Here is a 22,411-nt window from a genome sequence, read left to right as displayed (position 1 = left end):
AATCCCTTGAAAAAAATGGGAGAGTCATGCTTGAAACATAGAGAAGTAGAAGCCTAATTCCGCTAGAGACAGTGCAAGGTGTGGTTGGGGAAGCACAGAACCATACCTGGAGCCCAGGACTTTGGTTCTAGTTGGAGTTATCACTTGCATGGCATGGCCCAAGTCCATCACTTAACTTCTTTGGATCTTTCTCCTTCTTTCATAATGAGGAAAAGGGAAGGCCCAGGACAGACTAGTGGTTCTTAAGTATTTTAAGATATAGAATTTCTTCAAATAATGTGTGTTACTACATTGTGTACTATAAGTGATTGCATTGTTGACCTGAAACAAATAGCCAGATATTTCTCCAGAAAAGATGGGTTTATTTGGAAATGGAAGAGAATTGTCATTTTAGATCTGCAACCATGTCAAGCCACCAGCAAGTTCCTGCAGAGCAAAGGAATGCTTTTATGGAGGGAAAAAGGAGGTTGGGAGGGGCAGAGTAAGCAGAGCTCATGGCTTTCCATTGGCTGAGATCTTGACAGCAACGGAGAGAAGTCTTTCTTCTTCCTGTTGGGCTTTGGTATCATTGAAGGGCCTAAAAGTGTCTCCTTCTGGACCGCCTACACTATTTAACTGAGGTATCTGCTTATCAGATGTTATTGCAACATCAATATGCCTTCATCAGAGTGTTAAAGCAATTTTGCTTCTCCAAAATTAATCCATATTCCAATTTAGAATGACTCATATGTATAATAAACCTTCATCTAAAGAGAGCAATTTCAGTCAGTTCAGTCGCTCAGTCGTGTCCGACTCTTTGTGACCCCATGAACCACAGCACGCCAGGCCTCCCTGTCCATCACCAACTCCTGGAGTCTACCCAAACCCATGTCCATCGAGTCAGTGATGCCATCCAACCATCTCATCCTCTGTCGTCCCCTTCTCCTCCTGCCCTCAATCTTTCCCAGCATCAGAGTCTTTTCCAATGAGTCAGCTTTTTGCATCAGGTGGCCAGAGTATTGGAGTTTCAGCTTCAACATCAGTCCTTCCAATGAACACCCAAGACTGATCTCCTTTAGAATGGACTGGTTGGATCTCCTTGCAGTCCAAGGGACTCTCAAGAGTCTTCTCCAACCCCACAGTTCAAAATCATCAATTCTTCAGTGCTCAGCTTTCTTTATAGTCCAACTCTCACATCCATATATGACCACTGGAAAAACCATAGCCTTGACTAGATGGACCTTTGTTGGCAAAGTAATGTCTCTGCTTTTTAATATGCTGTCTAGGTTGGTCATAACTTTTCAACTTTCCAAGAGAGCAATGAGGAAATATCAATAAAAAATATAATATTCTCACCTTTATATACAACATTCCAACAAAAGGATATTGTTTTCTTCTCCATAGACTCTATGGAATTTTATGGATTTGAGGAAAGCTATCAAAATGGAGTTTATCAGTTCTCAATTGGGGAAAACGCCAACCCAGATTTCCTTCATTGGTATATTCCTATCTTAATGAAGACCATTTTTTTCATTTTGTCTATGAATAAACTTAATTGTAAAACATCTGCATTGTTTTAGTTTCACAGAGATCAATTTATATAAATAGCATCACAGAAAACAGAAGTTGAGCTCATCTTTCACCAAAGTGGACATTTGCTAAAGGAAATCAACCCTGAATATTCACTGGAAGGACTGATGCTGAAGTTAAAGCTTCAATACTTTGGCCACCTGATGCAAAGAGCCAACTCACTGGAAAAGACCCTGATGCTAAGGAAAGATTGAGGGCAGGAGGAGGAGAGGGTGACAGAGGATGAGATGGTTGGATGGCATCACTGACTCAATGGGTATAAGTTTGAGCAAGCTCTGGGAGATGGTGAAGGACAGGGAAGCCAGGCATGCTGCAGTCCATGGGGTCACAAAAAGGACAAGACTGAGCCACTGAACAACAAAATGCTATGCATGCACGTGGCTTTTACATATTTCATTGGCAAATGATTCCCCCTGAACCAAAGTGGATCCTTCAAATGCAGAGGAATCCACCGTAGATGAGAAGTCTATTTAAACAATGCAGCAATGAATATGGGAGTTCCAATTCTCCTTAGTGAGACCAGACACTCCTGTGTAATCCTCCTTAAACAAAGTATTCATATGTCCAATATTCCAATATACACAATGACAGGAAAACACAATTTCCCCCATTCGATGATCATTTATAGATTCTAAATAGCTTTAGTTTTTTAAGTAGAGTTCCTCTTTCACAATGCTTTGATTCTATTTTCCATCTAGTTAGCTTTCAATTCATTAGAAAAAGATAATTATTTAAAAAGCCAACCAAGTCTTAGATTTGATCATATACAATTCAAATTTGGCTGCCCCAGTCTTTTGTCAGCCAAATTTTAAACTATAATTTGTCACTTTTATCCTCACAGATAAATATGGAGACTGAAGTAGCTAAGGCAAAACATCCAATTCTTTCAACAATGTAATTAGAAAAGAAAAAGAAAAAACTTAACTATAAAGGTAAATACTCCCATCTTGTGGCTGCTGTTGAAATAACATGTTTTAAATGAGGATTGACTGGTGCAAAAAAATTAATTCAAGAAATCATCACAAACTTCATTGCTATTTGTTGATCCTTCCTAATTGCCAGGCACCATAGCAAATATTCTATGTATACCATCATATTTAATGCTTACAGCAACACCTGTAAATGTAAATGGCAGATTTACATTTTACAGTAAGTCATGTCATTTTACAATATGAAAATCACTCTGTGCTGCTATAATATCACAATTTTATTTAATTGATGAGAACAAATGAAATCCTAGCTGGACTAACAGTCATTGATTAGTCATTTACTCTAACAGAGCTTGGACTTCTTGGTTCCCAGTCTGGTGCTAAAATATCCCAATTCCTTCTTACGGTATATTATTCTCAGTCATATGCTAATGACTCATATTCCAGTCATACAGACATCAAATTTAAAACTACAGTCATTATAACTGTCAAGTGTTTTTAAATCAAAATAAAGAGTATTAAGTTCTTTCTTTATTTTCTTTCTTTTTTTTTTTTCTTTTTTTTTTTTGGCAATTGAATATACCGTTACAATTGATCTCTTACAGGAAAGGGCATTTTACTTCTAATGACCTAACACTGGCTCAGGTCAGAATACTAATTTGGATTGGTCAAAGGCCACTGAAAAACTTCCAGGAGAAAGAATAAGTACAATTAGTCTTCAGATGACAGAAGTTCACAAGAGAATATAACATGAAATTTCATGGCTAGAAATATATATTAACAAACTAATTTTTATTAAAAAAAAAAAAAAAGAATTCTCAACTCTCCATGCCATGGAGCCCATTTTACTGTATCATTTAATTCCAGCAAAACCAACAAGAGACAAAGACAGAGAAACGGAGACCAAGTTTTAGAGACAGAGACAGAAAGAGATACTTATTACAGTCACATCTCTTTTGAAAAGAAAGTTACGTTTTCTGGAAGAGCTCTTTAGTGAATATTTGTTAGGTTTACTCTGAAGATTTCCTGGAAGATGCAGGAGACAGAAAACACGTCATTACTGTAAGCAGTTGTCCATTTCAGAGACCCTAGTTGTTGGTTACTGGTTTGGAAGCCTCTGCAATTAGATCATGGCAGTGAGCTAAGCCTAAATAAAGATTTCCATTTTTAAAAGTTTGCTTAAGCTTGGAAAAGATAAGATTGGCCAGATAAAAGCTATCTATCTTAATCATTGTTAGTTTTTTTCCCAGTCTGTTGACAATGTGCAAATTCTATTTTATGCTAGGAGTGTGAAACAATTGTTACCTTACCCCCGGCTCCCACCCTTCACTCTTTCAGGATACATTATCAGATCTACACAAACTGAAGAGAATTTCCTTAAGCTTTTATAGGCAAGAAGGATGGAGTCTTCTGGTCTATTTTATATTAGTTTTGGGAAAACATACTTTTCCTTGTTTTATTAATTTAAATAAGGTAAAATAAACATCTAAGTTAGTTAAGAAACTAGTAGGACTACATGTTTTACTAAAAAGAGAGCAAGATTACACTAATGACACACGTTAAGTCTTAGGCGATAAGATTTTATTTTTGAGTAAGATTAGCATTAAAAAGTATACCTGAGAAAATTTTTTTTAAGTATTTTAAAAACTAATCTAAACTAACATTATGGCATCTGGTCCCATCATTTCATGGCAAATAGATGGGGAAACAGTGGAAACACTGACAGACTTTATTTTGGGGGGCTCCAAAATCACTGCAGGTGGTGACTGCAGCCATGAAATTAAAAGACGCTTGCTCCTTGGAAAAAAAGTTATGACCAACCTAGACAGCATAGTAAAAAGCAGAAACATCACTTTGTCGACAAAGGTCCGTCTAGTGAAAGCTATGGTATTCCCAGTAGTCGTGTATGGATGTGGGAGTTGGACTATAAAGAAAGCTGAGCGCCAAAGAATTGATGCTTTTGAACTGTGGTGTTGGAGAAGACTCTTGAGAGTCCCTTGGACTGCAAGGAGATCCAACCAGTCCATTCTGAAGGAGATCAGCCCTGGGATTTCTTTGGAAGGAATGATGCTGAAGCTGAAACTCCAATATTTCGGCCACCTGATACGAAGAACTGACTCACTGGAAAAGACCCTGATGCTGGGAAAGATTGCGGGCGGAAGGAGAAGGGGTCAACAGAGGATGAGATGGCTGGATGGCATCACCGACTCAGTGGACATGAGTTTGAGTAAACTCTGGGAGTTGGCAATGGACAAAGAGGCCTGGCGTGCTGCAGTCCATGGGGTCGCAGTCGAACATGACTGCGTGATTGAACTGACTGACTGAAACATAGTTTAATCTTTTTATATTAAAAACACTTTTTTTCCCTTTTTTGGCCTTACCTTGTGGCCTGCAGGATCTTAGTTTCCTAACCAGGGATTGAATCTGGCCCCCAGCAGTGAAAAGAGTCCTAACCACTGGACTGCCAGAGAATTCCCTAAAAAAATTTTAAATATCACAGCAGAGTTTCTAGCTCAGCAAAACAGGATTCCATTCTCCAAATATATGCAACACTATATACCATAACAAAATAAATAATTGTCTTCATAACTAAAATAAGCCTGATTTGCAAAGTGAGGTTTCACTCTTGCATATTACCTATGTGTGACTGAATCTCCAATTATTCATACAATATGTAAGTCTTTTTATCCCCATGTCATACCCATGTTATAACTCCCCAAATTGCCATTTTATGACTTCTGAAATAAGTTATATCCAGAGACTAGTACTCCAAGTTGAAAGCTTCCCTTAGAAATTGTGTGTATGCTGCCCCTCTTGGCCAATAAGCAGAAGATCATAAGTGCTATATGTATAAATCAGCTGCCTACTGGAGGGAGCAGCGTATCTATAAGAAAGTACAGAAAGTATAATAGCCTTCACAGCCTGAAGAAGCCCCTGAGGTCATATCTTCAACGTCTGTATGCATGACTTAGCACTTGGGCTACTGTTAAAATTGAGATACCAAGCTGGGATCTGTACAATACCAAATTAGTGCACCACTGCTTTTTTCTACTGTCAAATTCCATGAGGCATTCTTTCTCCTGAATTATGTCTTTAACTCCCTCCACCAAGGACAGCAATGCAACAGAACGGAAACACAAGCAGAGAGTACCAAATCCGGAAGTACCCACTTAGAAAAAGCTCTCTAAAAGAATAGGTTGCGTATAGGACAGTTTGAAAACAATATGCAGAGTAGTCAGGATTAGACTTAGAAAAGGTAGATTCATTAATTAAACCTGTAGATTCTTGCTCACCTCAGGACAGACATGGAATTCTCCTAAATTCTCAATTGCCCTTACAGTTTAAAAGAAAAATGACAGTAGCTAAGATATAATAGCTCTCTCATGCAACCCTCTGGGCCTTTCCACTGAAAAAAAGAACCTTTCTCCCATTGGAAGTATAAACTCTACACATTCAGCCTCTATAATCCTGACAGTGCTTGGGGCAAGCTAGAGGCAAAGAGAAAAGAGATATCATAGCACAGATAGGACAAGAATGGTCTAGATAAAATATGTGGCCACAGGGAAGATCTGACTTGAGGACACCAAAGTGTCCTCAGAAGTATCATCCTTTCTCTTTGAGGACAATGAATTGCCAGCATTCTAGATTCATTTGGTCCTTTCATTTTAAAGCCAGAACTTTTGACTTTCAGAAGCTCTTATTCAAAGGCAATTATCCCTGTGAAGGTAAAACCCCTCTGCAGTTAACACTTAAGTGAGAATTAGTGGACTCTGCCAAAAGCAGTTGAAGTTGAAAAGATAGTTAGTTGATGGTTACCTACCAGTAGAGAGAGAACAAATGAAGCAAGCATGAGCTTAATACAAATATAAAACTAGCATCTAGTTTTTCCCAAGACTGATACTCTGCTCAAAATATCTGCTTTTGGTAGCTCCTCTAGGAGTAAATAGCTATGATTTGTGCCTCTCAAAATAAATACAAAGGCTGTGGGAAATATTTCACATTCTTTCTAATTCACAGGCACAGGATATATTTTACATTTAGAAAACCTATAGTCTAATTTTTATCACTGAGATTTCTACTAGCCCAGTTCTCAAGAATATCACATAGCTGAGATGTTTTATTTTAAAAGGGAAGTGCATCAAAAATCAAAGGAGAAGTTACTGGTATGTCTGGATCTCCCTGTTTCTTCATACAGTTCTTGCTTCCATTTTATCAATATATTTCTTAAATATTCATCTTTTCATTCATCAGTAAACCCTTATTCTCTAAGATTAGGTCACAAGACTTTTTTTTGTCTGCATTCTGATTAGCTTGTCTGTCTTCTACAAATGTAGGAAGAGATCATTTGTAGAAGGAATATTAAATCTAGAGAAACGCAAATGAAAGAAGGAACTAAGACATCACTTGAGATTCCCATCTCCAAGGCGCAAGTCTTCTAGATTTGCCCCAGTTTCCAGTGACAACATAGTGCCACTATTTTTAAAGCCTTTCCCTCTAGGAAAAACCTGACATGTACCGAGCAAGTTTCCAGGACATAATCCACCAGATCTAATCAGGGCCCCAGGGTGAGAACAACCATTGGTGTAGCAAGTAATTCTAGTGTAAAGAAGAACTGCTCTCATCTGATCGGAGTATAAATTCCTTCTGCGATTAGTACCTTTGCACCAAATTACCTTTAATATCTTACTATTCTCTTTGAGGAGGAGGTGTCATTGAACATGTCTCTCACTTCTCATAAAGCTCCTAAATTTGATTTTAACATATCAAATTCCTTCATCTAATCCAAGTTAGAAAAAAAAAATATGCATAGATAGATAGATAGATTCATATGTCTCAAAATTCCTGAAATTCAGTTAATATTTCTTTCTTTTCCAATTTAGGTTAAAATATTTCCACTCTGTTTCAGACTGAACCAGTTTCTTGCTGTGTCTTTTGATGGCAAATAAATCCTGGACTAGAGACCCCATAGACTGTAGCCTGCAGGCCCCTCTGCCCATGGGATTTCCCAGGCAAGAATACTGGAGGGGGTTGCCGTTTCCTTCTCCAGGGGATCTTCCCCACTCAGGGATCTAACTCGCGTCTCCTGCATTGGCAGGTGGATTCTTTACCACTGAGCCACCAGAGGAACCCAAGTATGAGTGTACCATATTGTGTTAAACGTACAGAACTTTTTAAATAGGAGGCTGTTCAGATTAAGGGAAAACACTGGACACTTCACAGTTTAAAGTGTTTTGTTGATTCTTCCGAAAGATAAACCAGAAAACAAGAAACAGCTATTGAACATTACACTGCGTTGATAAACATTTCTTCAAATAATGTAAAAAGTATTTATCAAATTAATTTCAGCCTAGCTGTGAGATACTAAATGTGTGATGTTTTCAATTGTGTGTTCCTAGTTACAAAAGCCCCCCCCCCCTACCTCTGGTGCTCACTTTTGTTTACATTTGGCAAATGGTGTCTTCCTGCTTTTAGGAAAGGAAGGCTTAAAGAGGCTTATGACCACCTACACATCAAATAATTGCTACAGACATCTTCCTCCTTAAATACAAGTTAGATATGTATGTAATAATTATAAAGTTGAACTAAAATGGTCAGAACAAAGTACAGGAGACCAGTTCAATCAACTCTTAGCTATTTGAAAGCTCTCTTGAAGTATTCATGAAATCAGAACTATAACTGAATTCCCACTTCCTTCACATAAAACCATCTTGGCTATAAAAACTTGGCTTACCTCCAGGAGAGGATATTTAGTGGACCAACCCCAGAAACATACAGTGAACAAGCCCAGAACTTCATTCTCAAGGATTCTTGAAAGCCGAGAGCATATAAATGAGACTTCTTAAAACTTTTACCATTATTTTAATTGCTAAAAATGTATACACAGATCCATATAAACATGTAAATTATAATTATATGTATAAGTATTTATATGGGAGAAATTTCTTATAAAGCTTGATAACAATTAACTCTATGCCTAAAATACATTAAAACTTTTCATTTTGGGGACTTCTCTGGCAGTCCAGTGGTTAAGACTTTGTCTTCTAATGCAGGGGATGAGGGTTCAGTTCCTGGTGGGGGAGCTAAGATCTCATATTCCTCATAGCCAGAAACCAGAAAACATAAAAACAGAAGCAATTCTGTAACAAATTCAGTAAAGATTTTTTAAATGGTCTACATTAAAAAAAAAAAAATCTTAAAAAAAAAAAAAACCTTTCATCTTTATCCCTTTAATCTCTGTCCTCAGTTCAATACACTTCTTAAACATCTCAAACTTACGTGTGGTTTCTGAAGTGAAAATCTAAGACCTAACACTTATTCACTTAGGTCTACTTGACTTTTCGTAGACAAGCGTCTACTTTCCTTTTCCTAAAAAGGAAAAACAATGATACTAGACACTGTTAAGAACCAATAAACCAATTATCTAAGGAAGAAGACTGCCACTAGACTGTCACCTTTCCTCCAGACAGTAAGACTGCTATCATTCAGACCCTGCAGCAAGATTCATTTAAAACTTAAACCAGGAAATTATGTCTAAGGGAATTGTAAATGTTTCCATTCATCCCAACAGAAAAGTAGAGATCTTAGAAAATCTGAATAAGTGGAAAAATCAAATGAGTTCAAGAAGCTCTGAGCATAGTGAGACAGAAATTAATTCCATTAAGGTCAACAGCAAAATCTAAAATCTCTCTACTCTCAATCAAAGAATTTATCCTATATCAATGTAATGATTCTCATACCTACAGTCATTTGGATTCAGCCTTAAGATGAAAAAACTACCATGCTTTCAAAAAGGTGTTTTTCTCATTAATCTCATAGCAGAACATCAAACACAGCAATCTAAAATGGACCAGTTCCAATCCATCTGGAGCAATCAGACTGGGAAAGGCTTCCAATCATACAGTAAAATCAGAACCGAAAGCTGTATCAAAACATACAGTGATCTCACGGGAGGAAGGAAACCTCCCTCCTCCACACCCCTCTCTTCCACCCACTACCTCACCCCATGACTTCAAATAATCCCCAAATCTGGGAAACATTAGTAGAGTTGCTCTAGCTGATCCCCAGCACTGTCCGTGGCCAGGTGAAGGTGGTCTCTGTGGTAGCAAATGTCAAGGTTTACTGTAAAGTATAATGTTCATTTCACTCACAGAGATGCTCTATACGAAATAAAGAGGCCATTGATAGAGAACAGCATAAATGCCTTACAAGTACAGAACAATATCCTGGGTGAGGAAGTGATAAATAATAAGGCATTCTGACCACACCTGCTACTCGTTAAGAGACAGAAGCCTCTTAGACACCATTAATACTTTCAGCATCTGCCAGAGGAAATAGAGGGCTTTATAAAGGACAAGATGTTTTTAAAAGGTGGTGTTAGGACTGAGCAGATGTGTGTCTATTCGCTGATTACACTACAGTGGGATTTAGTGAATAAAGGTTTAATAATTAAAGCTGAGGCATAAACAACATAGATCAAACACAACTTATCTAAGGAAGTGAAGAGATTCAATTCAACTCAGAAAGACTTGGTTCCAGTACTGATTCTTCAGTTAACATTGTAATTAAAAGTTATTTCTTAAAAAAAAAAAAAAGTTATTTCTTAGCTATGGAGACATCCTTCAGAATTTCTATAAAATAAGACTTTTTAGAGATAATTTCTAGGTTTGGGGATTAAGAAGGAAAGAAGAATATAAGCAGAAACCAGGAAGTCCAAAAGGGAGGGAGTGCACTGGAGAAGGAAATGGCAACCCACTCCAGTGTTCTTGCCTGAAGAATCCCAGGGACGGGGGAGCCTGGTGGGCTGCCATCTATGGGGTCGCACAGAGTCGGACACGACTGAAGCGACTTAGCAGAAGCATATATATATATATATATATATACATATACATAAAGGCTTACAGGTGGCTCAGGCAGTAAATAATCCATCTGCATCACAGAACACCCAGGTTCAATCCCTGAGTTGGGAAGAGCCCCTGGAGAAGTAAATGGCAACCCACTCCAGTATTCTTACCTGGAAAATCCCATGGACAGAGGAACCTGGTGGGCCACAGTCAATGAGGTCGCAAGAGTCGGACGTGATTTAGCGACTAAATCACCGCCACCACATGTGTATGGTTGATTCACTTTGCTGTACAGTAGAAACTAGCTCAACACTGTAAAGCAACTATACTCTAATAAAAATTAACTTTAAAAAAGAATATAAGCAGAAGCCAATCCTCTCTTCACAAGATGAGAAGTAAGCCGCCTTAAGGACCCTTGAGCTCCACTCGGTAAAGTAATGGATTTAGTGACCTAAAGGGGCCTCTGGCGCTTTGACAAGGCTCACGAGGAGAGGATGGTGGTAGCGGCACCATCGGATGGAGGTTAAAGGTAGGATGGTAGCAGGAAGATGAAGGTAGCAGCAAGTAGCCAAGCCCTTGCGTTTTCTCAGCCCAAACATGGGAGCAAGCCCAGGAACAGACTCACAGGGCTTGGTGATGGGGGTAAGGGGACCAGCGGAACCACACCTCTGGAAACACCTAAAACTGTGCTTTTGTCTCTTCCCACCCTCTCTTCCTGCCCAGAATCACTACTGGACCCAAAATAAACCAAGCTATACTGACAAATCTCCACAAGGCTGGAGTCCTTCCATTCTTTGAGGTCTGTACCTAGAGAGTCCTCCTCTAACCTGGGCTTGAGTGTGAAAAGGAAAAGGAAATTTAGTAGACCTGCAGCAAATTAATTTCTCTATTAGAAAAGCATTTGTTTTGAGTCCTCAGAACCTGAGTTTCTGGGAGGTAATTAGGAGGATCTTTAATTCTTTAGCACCCCTAAGGGATAATTTCAACCATGATGCTAAGTCGCTCTCCAGCCCTGGGTCCATGTCTAGCAGCTTTGCAGTGTGACACTTGCCTCCAGAGTCTGCCTAGGCACTGAGGGAAAGTGATATAACTATTGAAATTTTGATTCAAGTGTTCTCTCAGGGGACTTAGCCCTTTCTCAGCAATCTGATTTTTTTTTTATCTCAATAGATAAACTTGAAGTCTAACTTTTGAATATAGCTTTTGCTATTTCAAGTTGCAACCACAAGATAGCAGACTAACTTAATTTGAGCTCCACTCCGTAAAGTAATGGATTCTAAAACTGATAAGAGCAACTCAGGAAATGCAAGAAATATGATTATGATGTGGTACAGGATGATATAAAATAAAGTTAAATAAAAGTAAATTTAAAAAATAATTTTAAGAATTTAATGCATAAATACATTTGATAATCATAAGGGAATATTATAGAGAAGTTTACAAGGTGCATAGCACACTAATACAATGATGGCCATCTATATTAAAACTCCACTTTCAAGTCATTATAGATTAAAATGATATGTATGTAAATCTGTGTGTTTCTAAATGATTTCCAGCCTTTATTATTTTGAATGTCTCCATAAAATTCATAGATCAATTATAGAAGGAACATAAAAAGGAAAAGACCATTGCATTGTCTTTTTTTTATGAACTACTGCAGTAATGAAATGTTCTCTGAAAATATTTAAATAGACTAAAATGTCTCATCTTAATAGTCATGGATGATTCTTTGCAGACCTAAACTATAAATATGTCTCGACAATCCTCACCAGTCCCTGGAGATTTCACAAAGATTTCTTCCCATCTCTCCCCAGAGCAGAGCCTGAGAAAACAGATGGGTCTTCCTCTGTGTCCCTGAGGCCAGCAGTCCCAGCCTCTGGGAATGGTCAAGGGAAAGCATTTCAGGGCCAATGGTCCGTCTCAAAAAAAAAAAAAATTCTGCTTCCTTTTCCCCAGAATTCAAAGTGAGACTGTAATTCATCCATCATTGGGTATGTTTCTCTCAACAAATTGCTAGAGGTCACATCAGATTCAGTATAAAAGAAGAAAAGAAAAAAGATAAACAGATATGGGAAAATAATCAAACCACTTACAGGACACATTTGTTAGCAGAAAAAGTCAAATACTTCATAAGATACAGCAGTGCTATACACTTTAATTATGGAATGAAGTAAAATAAGTATAAATCAAGAAACTTGAACAGCCTTGAACGAGAAAGTACTAAACTTTTAAGTATGCTTGTAAGAATGAATAGGGGGCTCACTGGGGGCACAAATATAAAAAATACACTGGAGGGAAATGATGCAAATGTTTTCTCAGTCTAAGGGTTTTTGAAAAGTATTTTTGAGGATGAGTAAATCTCAACATTAAAATTTAAAAGAACATAAGAGCTCAGGAAATCACAGCTGGAAAGACTGTACCCATCTTAATTTTAATTTTTGTCTGCAAAGACTCAATTTCCTAAAAATAAAACAAGACGAGTTTGGGGCTACACAACATCTACACAATAGAATTACAGTCAGGAGTAAGATGCCAAAAGATCTTATTCTGTTTTTTGTTAAACATGTTCCAAAATCATCATTTTTTTTTTAATACATTATTCTTCGGATACTCACTGACACAAATTGTCCTCAATTTTCAACTCATAATTTTAAAAGATTAAAATTTATTTTGGTTAGTCTAATAAATATTACAATAGCTGTCTTCCTTCAAAACTCTCCCTTCCTGAGACTTCCCTGTGATCCAAATGTTGAGAATCCCCCTTCCAATGTACCGGATGAGGGCTTGATCCTTGGTCAGGAAACTAAGATCCCACATGCCCCGGGGCAACCAGGCTCACATGCAACTAACTGCTGAGCTCTCCACTCTAAAGCCTGTGCGCCACAACAAGAGAGAGCCCTTGCAACGCAACTAAGACCCAATGCAGTCAAATAAATACATAAATGTTAAAAAAAAAATTTATCCCTTCCTTTCTTATTTAGCCTAGATCAGGAGAGATGAAATTAGTTTCTTTAAATATGAATCTTTTTCTTCGCAACACAGAAAAAATATGACAAATCACTGAGATGTTACGGTTATTTGTCTTTGCATCCTATCCCAAAGCAGAATTTGGAAAAACGTTTATATTCTCACCTAAAAGCTGATAACTTCAAATTACATCTCCATATCAGATGGTTCTCCTGACACCCATACTTCTTTGTTTAGCTGCCTCATGGACACTTCAGCCTGGATGGTCTAGAAAACCCATAAGTTGAGCAAGTCCAAAACTTTAAGGAATGAATGAGTTCATACCCTTGCTTGACAAAAGATTTTCTTGTTAGAATATGTTCTCTTCACTAATTCCATTACCCCTCATCCACCAATCATTTATTGGATTCTTTATCCTCATCCTCTCTGCCATGACCTTAATTTAGGGCTTTCTCTCTCTTGCCTGCAATATCACAACAACTTCTTGAACCACCCTGCTGCTTCTAATACTGAATCCTTCCATTCTCCTCCCAGAGAGAAATTTCTGAAAAACAAATCTAAAAATGTTATTTCCCCTAGCTAAAACTTCTAATGGCTCCCCTCCAGTAGAAAGTTGAAAGTTCTCAGGATGACATACAAGATAAATTTCCACATCTTCCCTTTCTTCTCCTCTAACTTCTTTATGTATTAATTACCTTGTGTTCTAGACACTCAGAACTGCTTGTAATTTTCCAATAAATGTCATGCCATTTCATACCTCTAGGTCAGTGCTCAAAGTTTCCATGCTCCTTGGGTGCTCTGCCATCTTCACACTTTTGGGTAAATTCTGCCTTCAAGGACTTTAACATCTACATCTCTCAAGATATCTTGGTGTGCTAAAATTTCCTTAAGTCACCCATTCAGATTTGATTACTCTTTCCTTTATGCCAGACTGTACCTAGAATATATTAACATAAATTTAATGCTATATGCATAGCACTTTATTTTAAAATAATTTTTGGAAAGTCTTTCTTACTACACTTTGAAATACTTACAACAGAGAAGTAGGTCCTTTTTCACCTTGTACTCAGCAAAGATTAAAGAGTATCTGGTATGAAAGAAGTAAAAAAAAATCAAATTTTTAAAAAGTTAAGAACTGAATTAAAATTGTATAAATTCCATGATTTGGAAGTCATCATATCATTTTAGATATTGTGGGGATTACAGATGCAAATAAAACACTGTTCTACACTTAAGGAGCTAATGGAAGTTGCAAGATGTGCATATAAAGGAAAATACAGCAAGACAGAAAGCAATATTACTATGAGATATGAAGAAAGAAGAGATGCTTTTTCTAACCAAAAAGACTAGGAAGCTTCCATGGGGAAGATGAAATAGATGTGAAAATTGAGAGAATAACAGCACCAAAATATAGAATGAAATGCATGATATTTAACTGGACTAAATCAGAAGCCCTCAAAGTTTTACAAGCATGAAAATGACTGTTCAGAGCAAGACTTCAAAATGATTAATTTGATAGCAGGAGAGAGGATATATTGAATCAATGAAGACTGGATGCAGAGAGGCCATTTAGAGAATTATTATAATATTCCAGGGAAATTATTCTGAGAGCCTTTATAGTTGAATCTCTGAAACAAAACTGCAGCTGGGAAAGAGGTAGGAATAAACGTGAGATGTTTGCAAGACAGAATCAATGAAACTTAGGAAATGATTTCACATAGGGTCAAATAAAAATGATACCCAAGAAGAATTAGAACTTTTAAATCTGAAGGATTTGAATAAAAACAGGGAATATGTTACAAACAACTTTGAAAAGGAAGATTACTCCTATTTTTGTCACATACTTGGAGACAGTGATACATCCAAGTAGCAATGTTCAGTACAAAACCTGAAAATTGTCTACAATAATCTAAGAAGGATTGTTACTGAATGAAAAAATTTTGGTCATTCATCTTAAGAAATTATTGAACAACCCATATATAGGAAACTGAAGGATGGAAAGAACCCCACAAGAGAGTAGAAAACAACAAATAACCATGAGATCATGATCCCTGCAATTGAGGAAAAGCAAAGTGTAAACAGAAGAAGTTCTTGACAAGGTCTAATGACATTGAAGAATTGAAGATGTGCTGTCCAAGAGGGTGGCCACTAGCTACATGTGCCTATTTAAACTTAAAGAAAATTTAAAATGTAGTTCCTCAGTTGTATTAGTCACATTTCAAATGGTTTACCACCACACGTGGCAAATGACTTCCGTAAGAAAATAGTGCAGATATAGAATTAAGTAATCTATCATGACAGAAAGTTCTTTTAGACAGTGTTGGATTGAGGGACATAAAGAGTAGAAGAAAGGTAAATAAATAAAAGTGGCCTTTTAGGCATTTAAAGACATTGGTATTACAATCATACCAGAGTTAAATCCTCCTTATTCCATTTACTAAATTAATCTCTATACCTAGTTGCTAGCACTGACCCCCTAGAGCTATCTTTTAAGTGATTAAATGGTGAGATATGATATGTAACCACAACACCTGGACCACTGTTAGTCCTCAGTAAAGGGAAAAATAGCAGTAGTGCCAATAGTACAATGCAGAGGGATGGAAGTCAGGCTGCTGGAGATTAAGAAGGAAATATTTGCTCAGTATGTGGATACAGCAGGTCTGGACCAGAGCTTCAGGAGACAGAAAAATAGGAGGGCAGACTATGCAAGTAACAGTTTAGAGAGAAGTTCTTTTAAGATAAGTGCCTAGAGGACACATGAGCATAAGGGGATGACAGAATACATGAACAGGGAACAGATAGGAACGAAGCTGGAAGAATATGTAAGTTTCTGTATACATTTTCTAATGGTTAAGAGGATGATTGTGTTTCCTATCAATGAAAATATGACATACCTGTGCAGAGACGGGCTCAGGGAATTTGTTTTTTCATGATCATATTTTCACTTTTTTTTTTTCAGTTTCATCTATATAGAGCTGGACTTTTCTTTTTTAATTTATTTATTTTTTAATTGAAGGATAATTGCTTTACAGAATTTTTTTTTATTTCTGCCAAACATCAACATGAATCAGCCATAGATATACAAATGTCCCCTCCCTCTTGAACGTCCCTCCCATATCCCTTCCTATCCCACCCCTCCAGGTAGTTACAGAGCCCCTGTTTGAGTTCCCTGAGTCATATAGCAAATTCCCACTGGCTACCTATTTTATATATGGCAATGTAAGTTTCCATGTTACTCCCTCCATACATCTCACCCTCTCCTTCCTACCCTCCTTCCCCCAGGTCCATAAGTCTGTTCTCTATATCTGTTTCTCCATTGCTGCAAACAATTTCATCAGTACCATCTTTCTAGATTCCATATAAATGTATTAGTATATGATATTTATCTTTCTCTTTCTGACTTACTTTACTCTGTATAATAGGCTCTAGGTTCATCTACCTCATTAGAACTGACTCAAATGTGTTCCTTTTTAAGGCTGAGTAATATCCCATTGCAAATATGTACCACAGCTTCTTTATCCATTCATGTGTCAATGGACATCTGGGTTGCTTCCATGTTCTAGCTATTGAAAATAGTGCTGCAACGAACACTGGGGTACATGTTTCTTTTTCAATTTTGGTTTCCTCAGGGTATATGCCTAGGAGTAGGACTGCTGGGTCATATAGTGGTTTTATTCCTAGTTTTTCAAAGAATCTCCATACTGTCTTCCATAGTGGCTGTATCAAATTACATTCCCACCAGCAGTACAAGAGGGTTTCCTTTTCTCCACACCCTCTCCAGCATTTATTGTTTGTAGACTTTTTGATAATGGTCATTCTGACTGGTGTGAGGTGATATCTCATTGTAGTTTTGATTTGCATTTCTCTAACAATGCAGCTTGGGGAATTTTGTTGGGGAAGTACAAGAACAAATCAAAATAGGAGCAAGAGGTGTTTTCCGTTGCCACTGAAATGATCTATTATTAGGTCAGGGGTTGGTTTTATTTCTAAAATCCAAGCCTGACTTCATTGGTAGTTACTCCCTAGAATCCTAGGTTGAAGAAGATCTGAGCAAATATTTGAATTCACTGGGGAAGCATACGTGAATGAAGAGCATGTCCACAGGGACACAGAAATCAGCTCTACGTGTGATCCTGGTTCACGTGGTTTCAGGTGATTAAATGGTCACAGAAAGAACCACCCTGGGCTTTTCTTCCCAGAAGGTCTCCTGCTTCTGGGTCACATGGACTAGAAGGGCTTAGATTCAGCTCCTGGAGAATCAGCTCTAGTGTTCTACATCCATGTAATTGCAAATCCACGCCCTATTCCTTCCTTCACCAAACACAGGATGAATTCTCCAGGTCCCTCATTCCACACACTTTCTGTGCTCCAGGACTTCCATATAACCTCAATGCAAAATTCATCCCCACTTGCTCTCCAAGATCCCCTGAGGCACCACTGGCCCCCCTGCCTGGTGAATGTTGACATTCTTTCCACATACCATTCACAGCCACTTGAACCTTGAAAGGCAGAGAGCAGTTACTTGAACTGGGTAAGGACACAGGTCATGAAAAATGAAGGCTGGGATTCAAGAAAACAAAAAGTGGTGATACTGAGAACTTAACCTACGTCCTTTTTTGTTTTGTTTTGTTTCCACGCAGGATTGAAGGTGATGAGCACTGAACTGACAGGAGGAAATGCATCACTAAACACGGTGACACAAATTGGTAACCTAAAACGAAAACAGTTTAAAGATTCTTTGTTAACAGGCCCCAAACACTGTTCAGTCTCATCTGAACTTTGAGTATCTACCGATCAGCAGTATAGTTGACATTGACGGTAAAATGATGAACAAGAAGTCACTCCTGACTTCAAGGCAACAAAGGGCTTGCACATAGTAGGCACACAATGATTTCTGTTGTTTTTAAGTGAGTTAAGAAAGGTAATGAGGTTTCTATTTGACTATTTGTTAGGGGATTAATTTGTTGTTATGTGCTCTTTTACATATACTGGCCCTAAAAACCTCCTAGAATAACAGCGATCATGCTCATCATTAAATGTGTCAGAATAACTTAGAGATGTGTAAATAAGTAAATGTTAGTCACTCAGCTGCATCCGACTCTTTGCAACCCATGGACTATATGTACCCTGTCAGGCTCCTCTGTCCATGGGATTCTCCAGGCAAGAATACTGAAGTGGGTTGCCATTTCCTTCTTCAGGAGATCTTCCCAACCCAGGGATCCAACCCAGGTCTCCTGCACTGCAGGAAGTTTCCTGCTTTGTAGGCAGATTCTTTACCAGCTGAGCCACCAGGGAAGCCCTTAGAGACGTATTCAACCAGATAAATGAATGAAATTTTCAGATTCCCTTCATAATTTTTAATCATAGTCCAGTACCATCAATACTTGAAAACAATGGAGACTATTGTTCCCATCCTAGCTTTCAATCAATTAAAATCCCAGCAGGGCTGCTCTTTTACCCCTACTCAGCCTCCCGAACAAAAACAAAATTTTGGAAGAGAGGCAAATTCCTGGGTTAGGTCAAGTTTTGCCAAAAATAGTAGCCAGACATTACCACATGTTTAGTTGTTCTGCTTTAATATATTTTTCTTCCTTAAACTGTATTATTTATGACAGGTTTCTGGAGAACTCAGAGAAAAAGGGAAGAATCACTTTGAATGATCGTGTTCAGTGGTGGGGTAGTAGGGAATAAAATAACTGTAATGAAGCCATTTCCCCCTTCACCTGAAGTATGACTAATCCTTAAGGTTTTATTCTCCATGATCGAATGACTTTGAAAAGTTAAAGAATTGGGGAAGTGAGACAAGGACTGTTTAAGCTTAAACAGAGACCTCTCAGAAGTTTGTTGAGCTACACCAAAAATATAGGGCAAAGTGAAACTGAAAGAAGACTGCTCTTTGAGTTTCAATGCCATTATACAGGAGCTCTGTAGGTATTGGAGCCCAAAGAGCCTTTCATTTCTCTCTGAGGAAAAATGTTTCTATGTAGATACAAGAGTTCTGTAAATCAGCCAAGCCTTCCAAAATCAGTGCCTCAACTCTCTCTCTGTTTATATACACTAAGCATATGCTTCCTGTGACCACTTCAAAAGAAATATAACTTTCTTAAATATTATTTAAGTGCAGCTATATGGCTGTGAAAGAGAGAAAGTATAAGTAACTTTGAATCTTTTACTACACGGGTGGAGAAAGAAGGAAAGAGTGATTGAAATGTTACACTGACCAGTCTAGGAAACGGGTAATAACTTGTGATTAAACGCAGATGTTAACCTGAAAAATTCAGTTAATCACAGATATTAAACATGCCTGGAAACTATAAAAAAGCAGAGAGTAAACCAATGAATAACCTCTCACTGAAGTAGTATACTGACACAATTCACATTGGAAAAAAAAATAATGGACTAAATTTAAATTACTTCAACTTTTCCATCTTGTATAAATGTTTATGTACAAATGAACAGACCATTACATGGACTAGTAACCAGGGAACACTGGCAAATTGAATAAATCAAAATCAGAGTGAAAAGAGCCTTGAATGACAGGTGTGTAAGTAGCATTTGGAAAGGAACAAGGTGAAAAATATTCCATTTGAGTAAGCATAAACCACACTAGCAATATTACAAATAGATTTTAAAATTCAGAATGCCTGTTGTATCTAAAGATTGTGCAGTAATTTAGAAAGCAGATCATAATTTTCCGTAAGTGGTGCTTGGAGATCACAACTAAGCATTTCAAAGCTAATGCTCCCCAGCCTAGCACTTGGCTTGGCACTTAATTGGCACTCCATAAATGTTGGTTCTGATTTATTGTTAGTAGTGCTCCTCAAAATAAAATACCTGATGTTCTAGTAATAAGAGGATTTCAAATAGAATTCAAATAGTAAGTATAATTGCTACTATAATATATATATTCATACATTTGACCAGTAGTCACCACTCTTTCCCATGTCCAGTAACCAATCTAACATTGTTGAAAAGCACCTATATTTCACTTTGTGCTACAATGAGTCTCTCATTCATCATTTTCAGCTGCTGATTTATCACTTTCAGCAGCTGGTTCTTCAAAGCTCGGTTGTAAATGCAGTCAGGAGTTGAGGGACAGAGGAGGAGAACCACAGGTTACAGACTGGCTTTTTTGGAAACAAAACGATTTCTTACCATATTTTCTTTCCAAAGCAGCTTTCGAGATACATTCTCACAAAATGTGGAGGTATGCCATATCCATCCATCAAATAAACACAGTCTTAAGGGCAGCAGTCCTCATCAAATCACTTTCGGGAAGACCGGAGGAGAATTCCAAAGTTGTGAATATAGACAAGTGAAATAAAAGAGTTTGGTGTCAAGGATACCACTGAGATTAAAAACTGTGAATTCCTAGTGCCATTGATCCAACCCCTTATATGTCTTTCCCCACCAGACTAAGTAATTTTGCAGTGTTTTGGAGCTATAGGGAGAGTTTCCTTGAAAGACAAAGGAAATTGTTGATGAAATCAGTTTTTAAAAAAAATCAAACTGAACATGCAATCCTGTAGGGGAAACAAAGGAAGGAGCCCAATTAGAAGGTTTGTAAAATGGAATAAAATGACAGAGTGGAGGAATAAGAGTCTTGAGGTCAGAGTCACGGCTATGCACGTTAGAGCAGGTCAGCTCCTGACATGAGACGTATTCAGCATGAACAACTAGTCTACAGTTCCTGCGGAAGTAAGGGAGACATGGAGGATATGAGACTTGAGGAGATATCTCAAATCTCATAGTCCTTCATAGTGATTAAGAAAGAAAATTCTAATGAATGAGACTCATAGAGTTTCCATCAAATGTCATTTCTTGCCTTCTCTAGCATATGCACAATCCCATATTTTTGATGGCCCAATGTTTGTAAAGTTAGCAATGTTATCACAGCAAAAATACTCTACAAGGAAGAAGTTTAAAAAAAAAAAAACACAAGGAAAACAAATTCCAGCTCATTTCTTGTAATGAAAAGAGAAAATCTGAAATAGCAAAGAGCAGAATCATTGTCACAACTGGAACCATACTATAATTTTTGAAGCTTTAGTTTCTCATTTCATGATACATGCCCACACACATAGAAATACAAGTCAATTTCTTCAGTTAGAGAAAAGCTATTTTGACATTTTCCTTTCTTTTTATTCCCCCAAGTACACCACTGAGATAAAAACAGGATTAAAACTATTTCCCATGATCCAGTTTAAGTTTAACATATAGTCAGTTATATCCAGGGATGAAACGGTGAGAGCATTTAGGAACAGAGACAGAGTTTGTGATCTCTTAAGAATTTAGAGAAATTCCATCTCTTATCAATTGTGGTTTAGCTACACAGCTTTGTTTGAAGATCTCCAGTCCAACTGTGAGGTAAGTCACTTGGTTTATTACAGGCGTTTTCAAATGGAACATTTCTGCTGGTTCATCAGTACTGTGGCTCTATCACAAGATAGCTAGCCATGTTCTTTCACCTTCTGAAACCTTGGGGTTTCAGTACTTATTTTTAAGCTGGAGATTTCTTTACCTGAAAACAATGACTTCAAATAAAAGAAAGAACTGGAGTCCACTCCATGTGATACACTCACATGTATTATGGCAAAAACCAAGAAGATACCAATGAAGCAGCTTTAAAATATGAGCCAACAGAAATTATAAACTCAGAAACTCTTAGTAGTAAACCACAAATACTCCTCATTCAGGAAAATACATTTCATGAAATCCAAGAAAAATTTTATTGCATGTTGACTCCAGTGCCTCCAAGAGTGCTTGGTTCATAATAGCTGTTTGATAAAGATTTGCTGACTAACAAAATGAATTAACAAATGATTGAAAAATATGCATATAACATTTAATTTGCTCTACTCAAAACATGTGGGGCTATGAGGTGCTAGATGATTATTTGTGACCTTGCCCAAATTACTAACTTGGTAGAAGAAACAAGGTAAAACTCAAAATACTCAATCATGTTTCTACTTATGTGCCTTTTTGAAAAAATTTTTCTTTTCAATGTATGGCAAAACCAATACAGTATTGTAAAGTAAAATAAAGTAAAAATTAAAATTAAAAAAAAAGAAATAATCGTAGACTCATATGCAGTTATAAGGGGGC

General features: G+C 37.4%; 1 long non-coding RNA gene across 1 annotated transcript in view; it reads right to left on the bottom strand.

Annotated features, from left to right (window-relative positions):
* The window catches only part of LOC132657956 (uncharacterized), a 56,065-nt gene extending 34,131 nt beyond the window's left edge, over window positions 1-21,934 (bottom strand). The window contains exons 1-4 of the long non-coding RNA XR_009596781.1: window positions 20,462-21,934; window positions 17,915-18,017; window positions 14,341-14,393; window positions 14,064-14,243 (exon numbers count right to left, since the gene is read on the bottom strand). This is a non-coding gene — a long non-coding RNA (uncharacterized LOC132657956). The remainder of the gene's footprint in view (window positions 1-14,063; window positions 14,244-14,340; window positions 14,394-17,914; window positions 18,018-20,461) is intronic.
* Window positions 21,935-22,411: the final 477 nt, after the last annotated feature.

This window comes from Ovis aries, chromosome 16 (assembly GCF_016772045.2).
Source record: "Ovis aries strain OAR_USU_Benz2616 breed Rambouillet chromosome 16, ARS-UI_Ramb_v3.0, whole genome shotgun sequence".
In the NCBI taxonomy this organism is placed as follows: domain Eukaryota; kingdom Metazoa; phylum Chordata; class Mammalia; order Artiodactyla; family Bovidae; genus Ovis; species Ovis aries.
The sequence above is the reverse complement of the archived record's forward strand: the minus strand, read 5'-3'. Positions and strand labels throughout refer to the sequence as shown.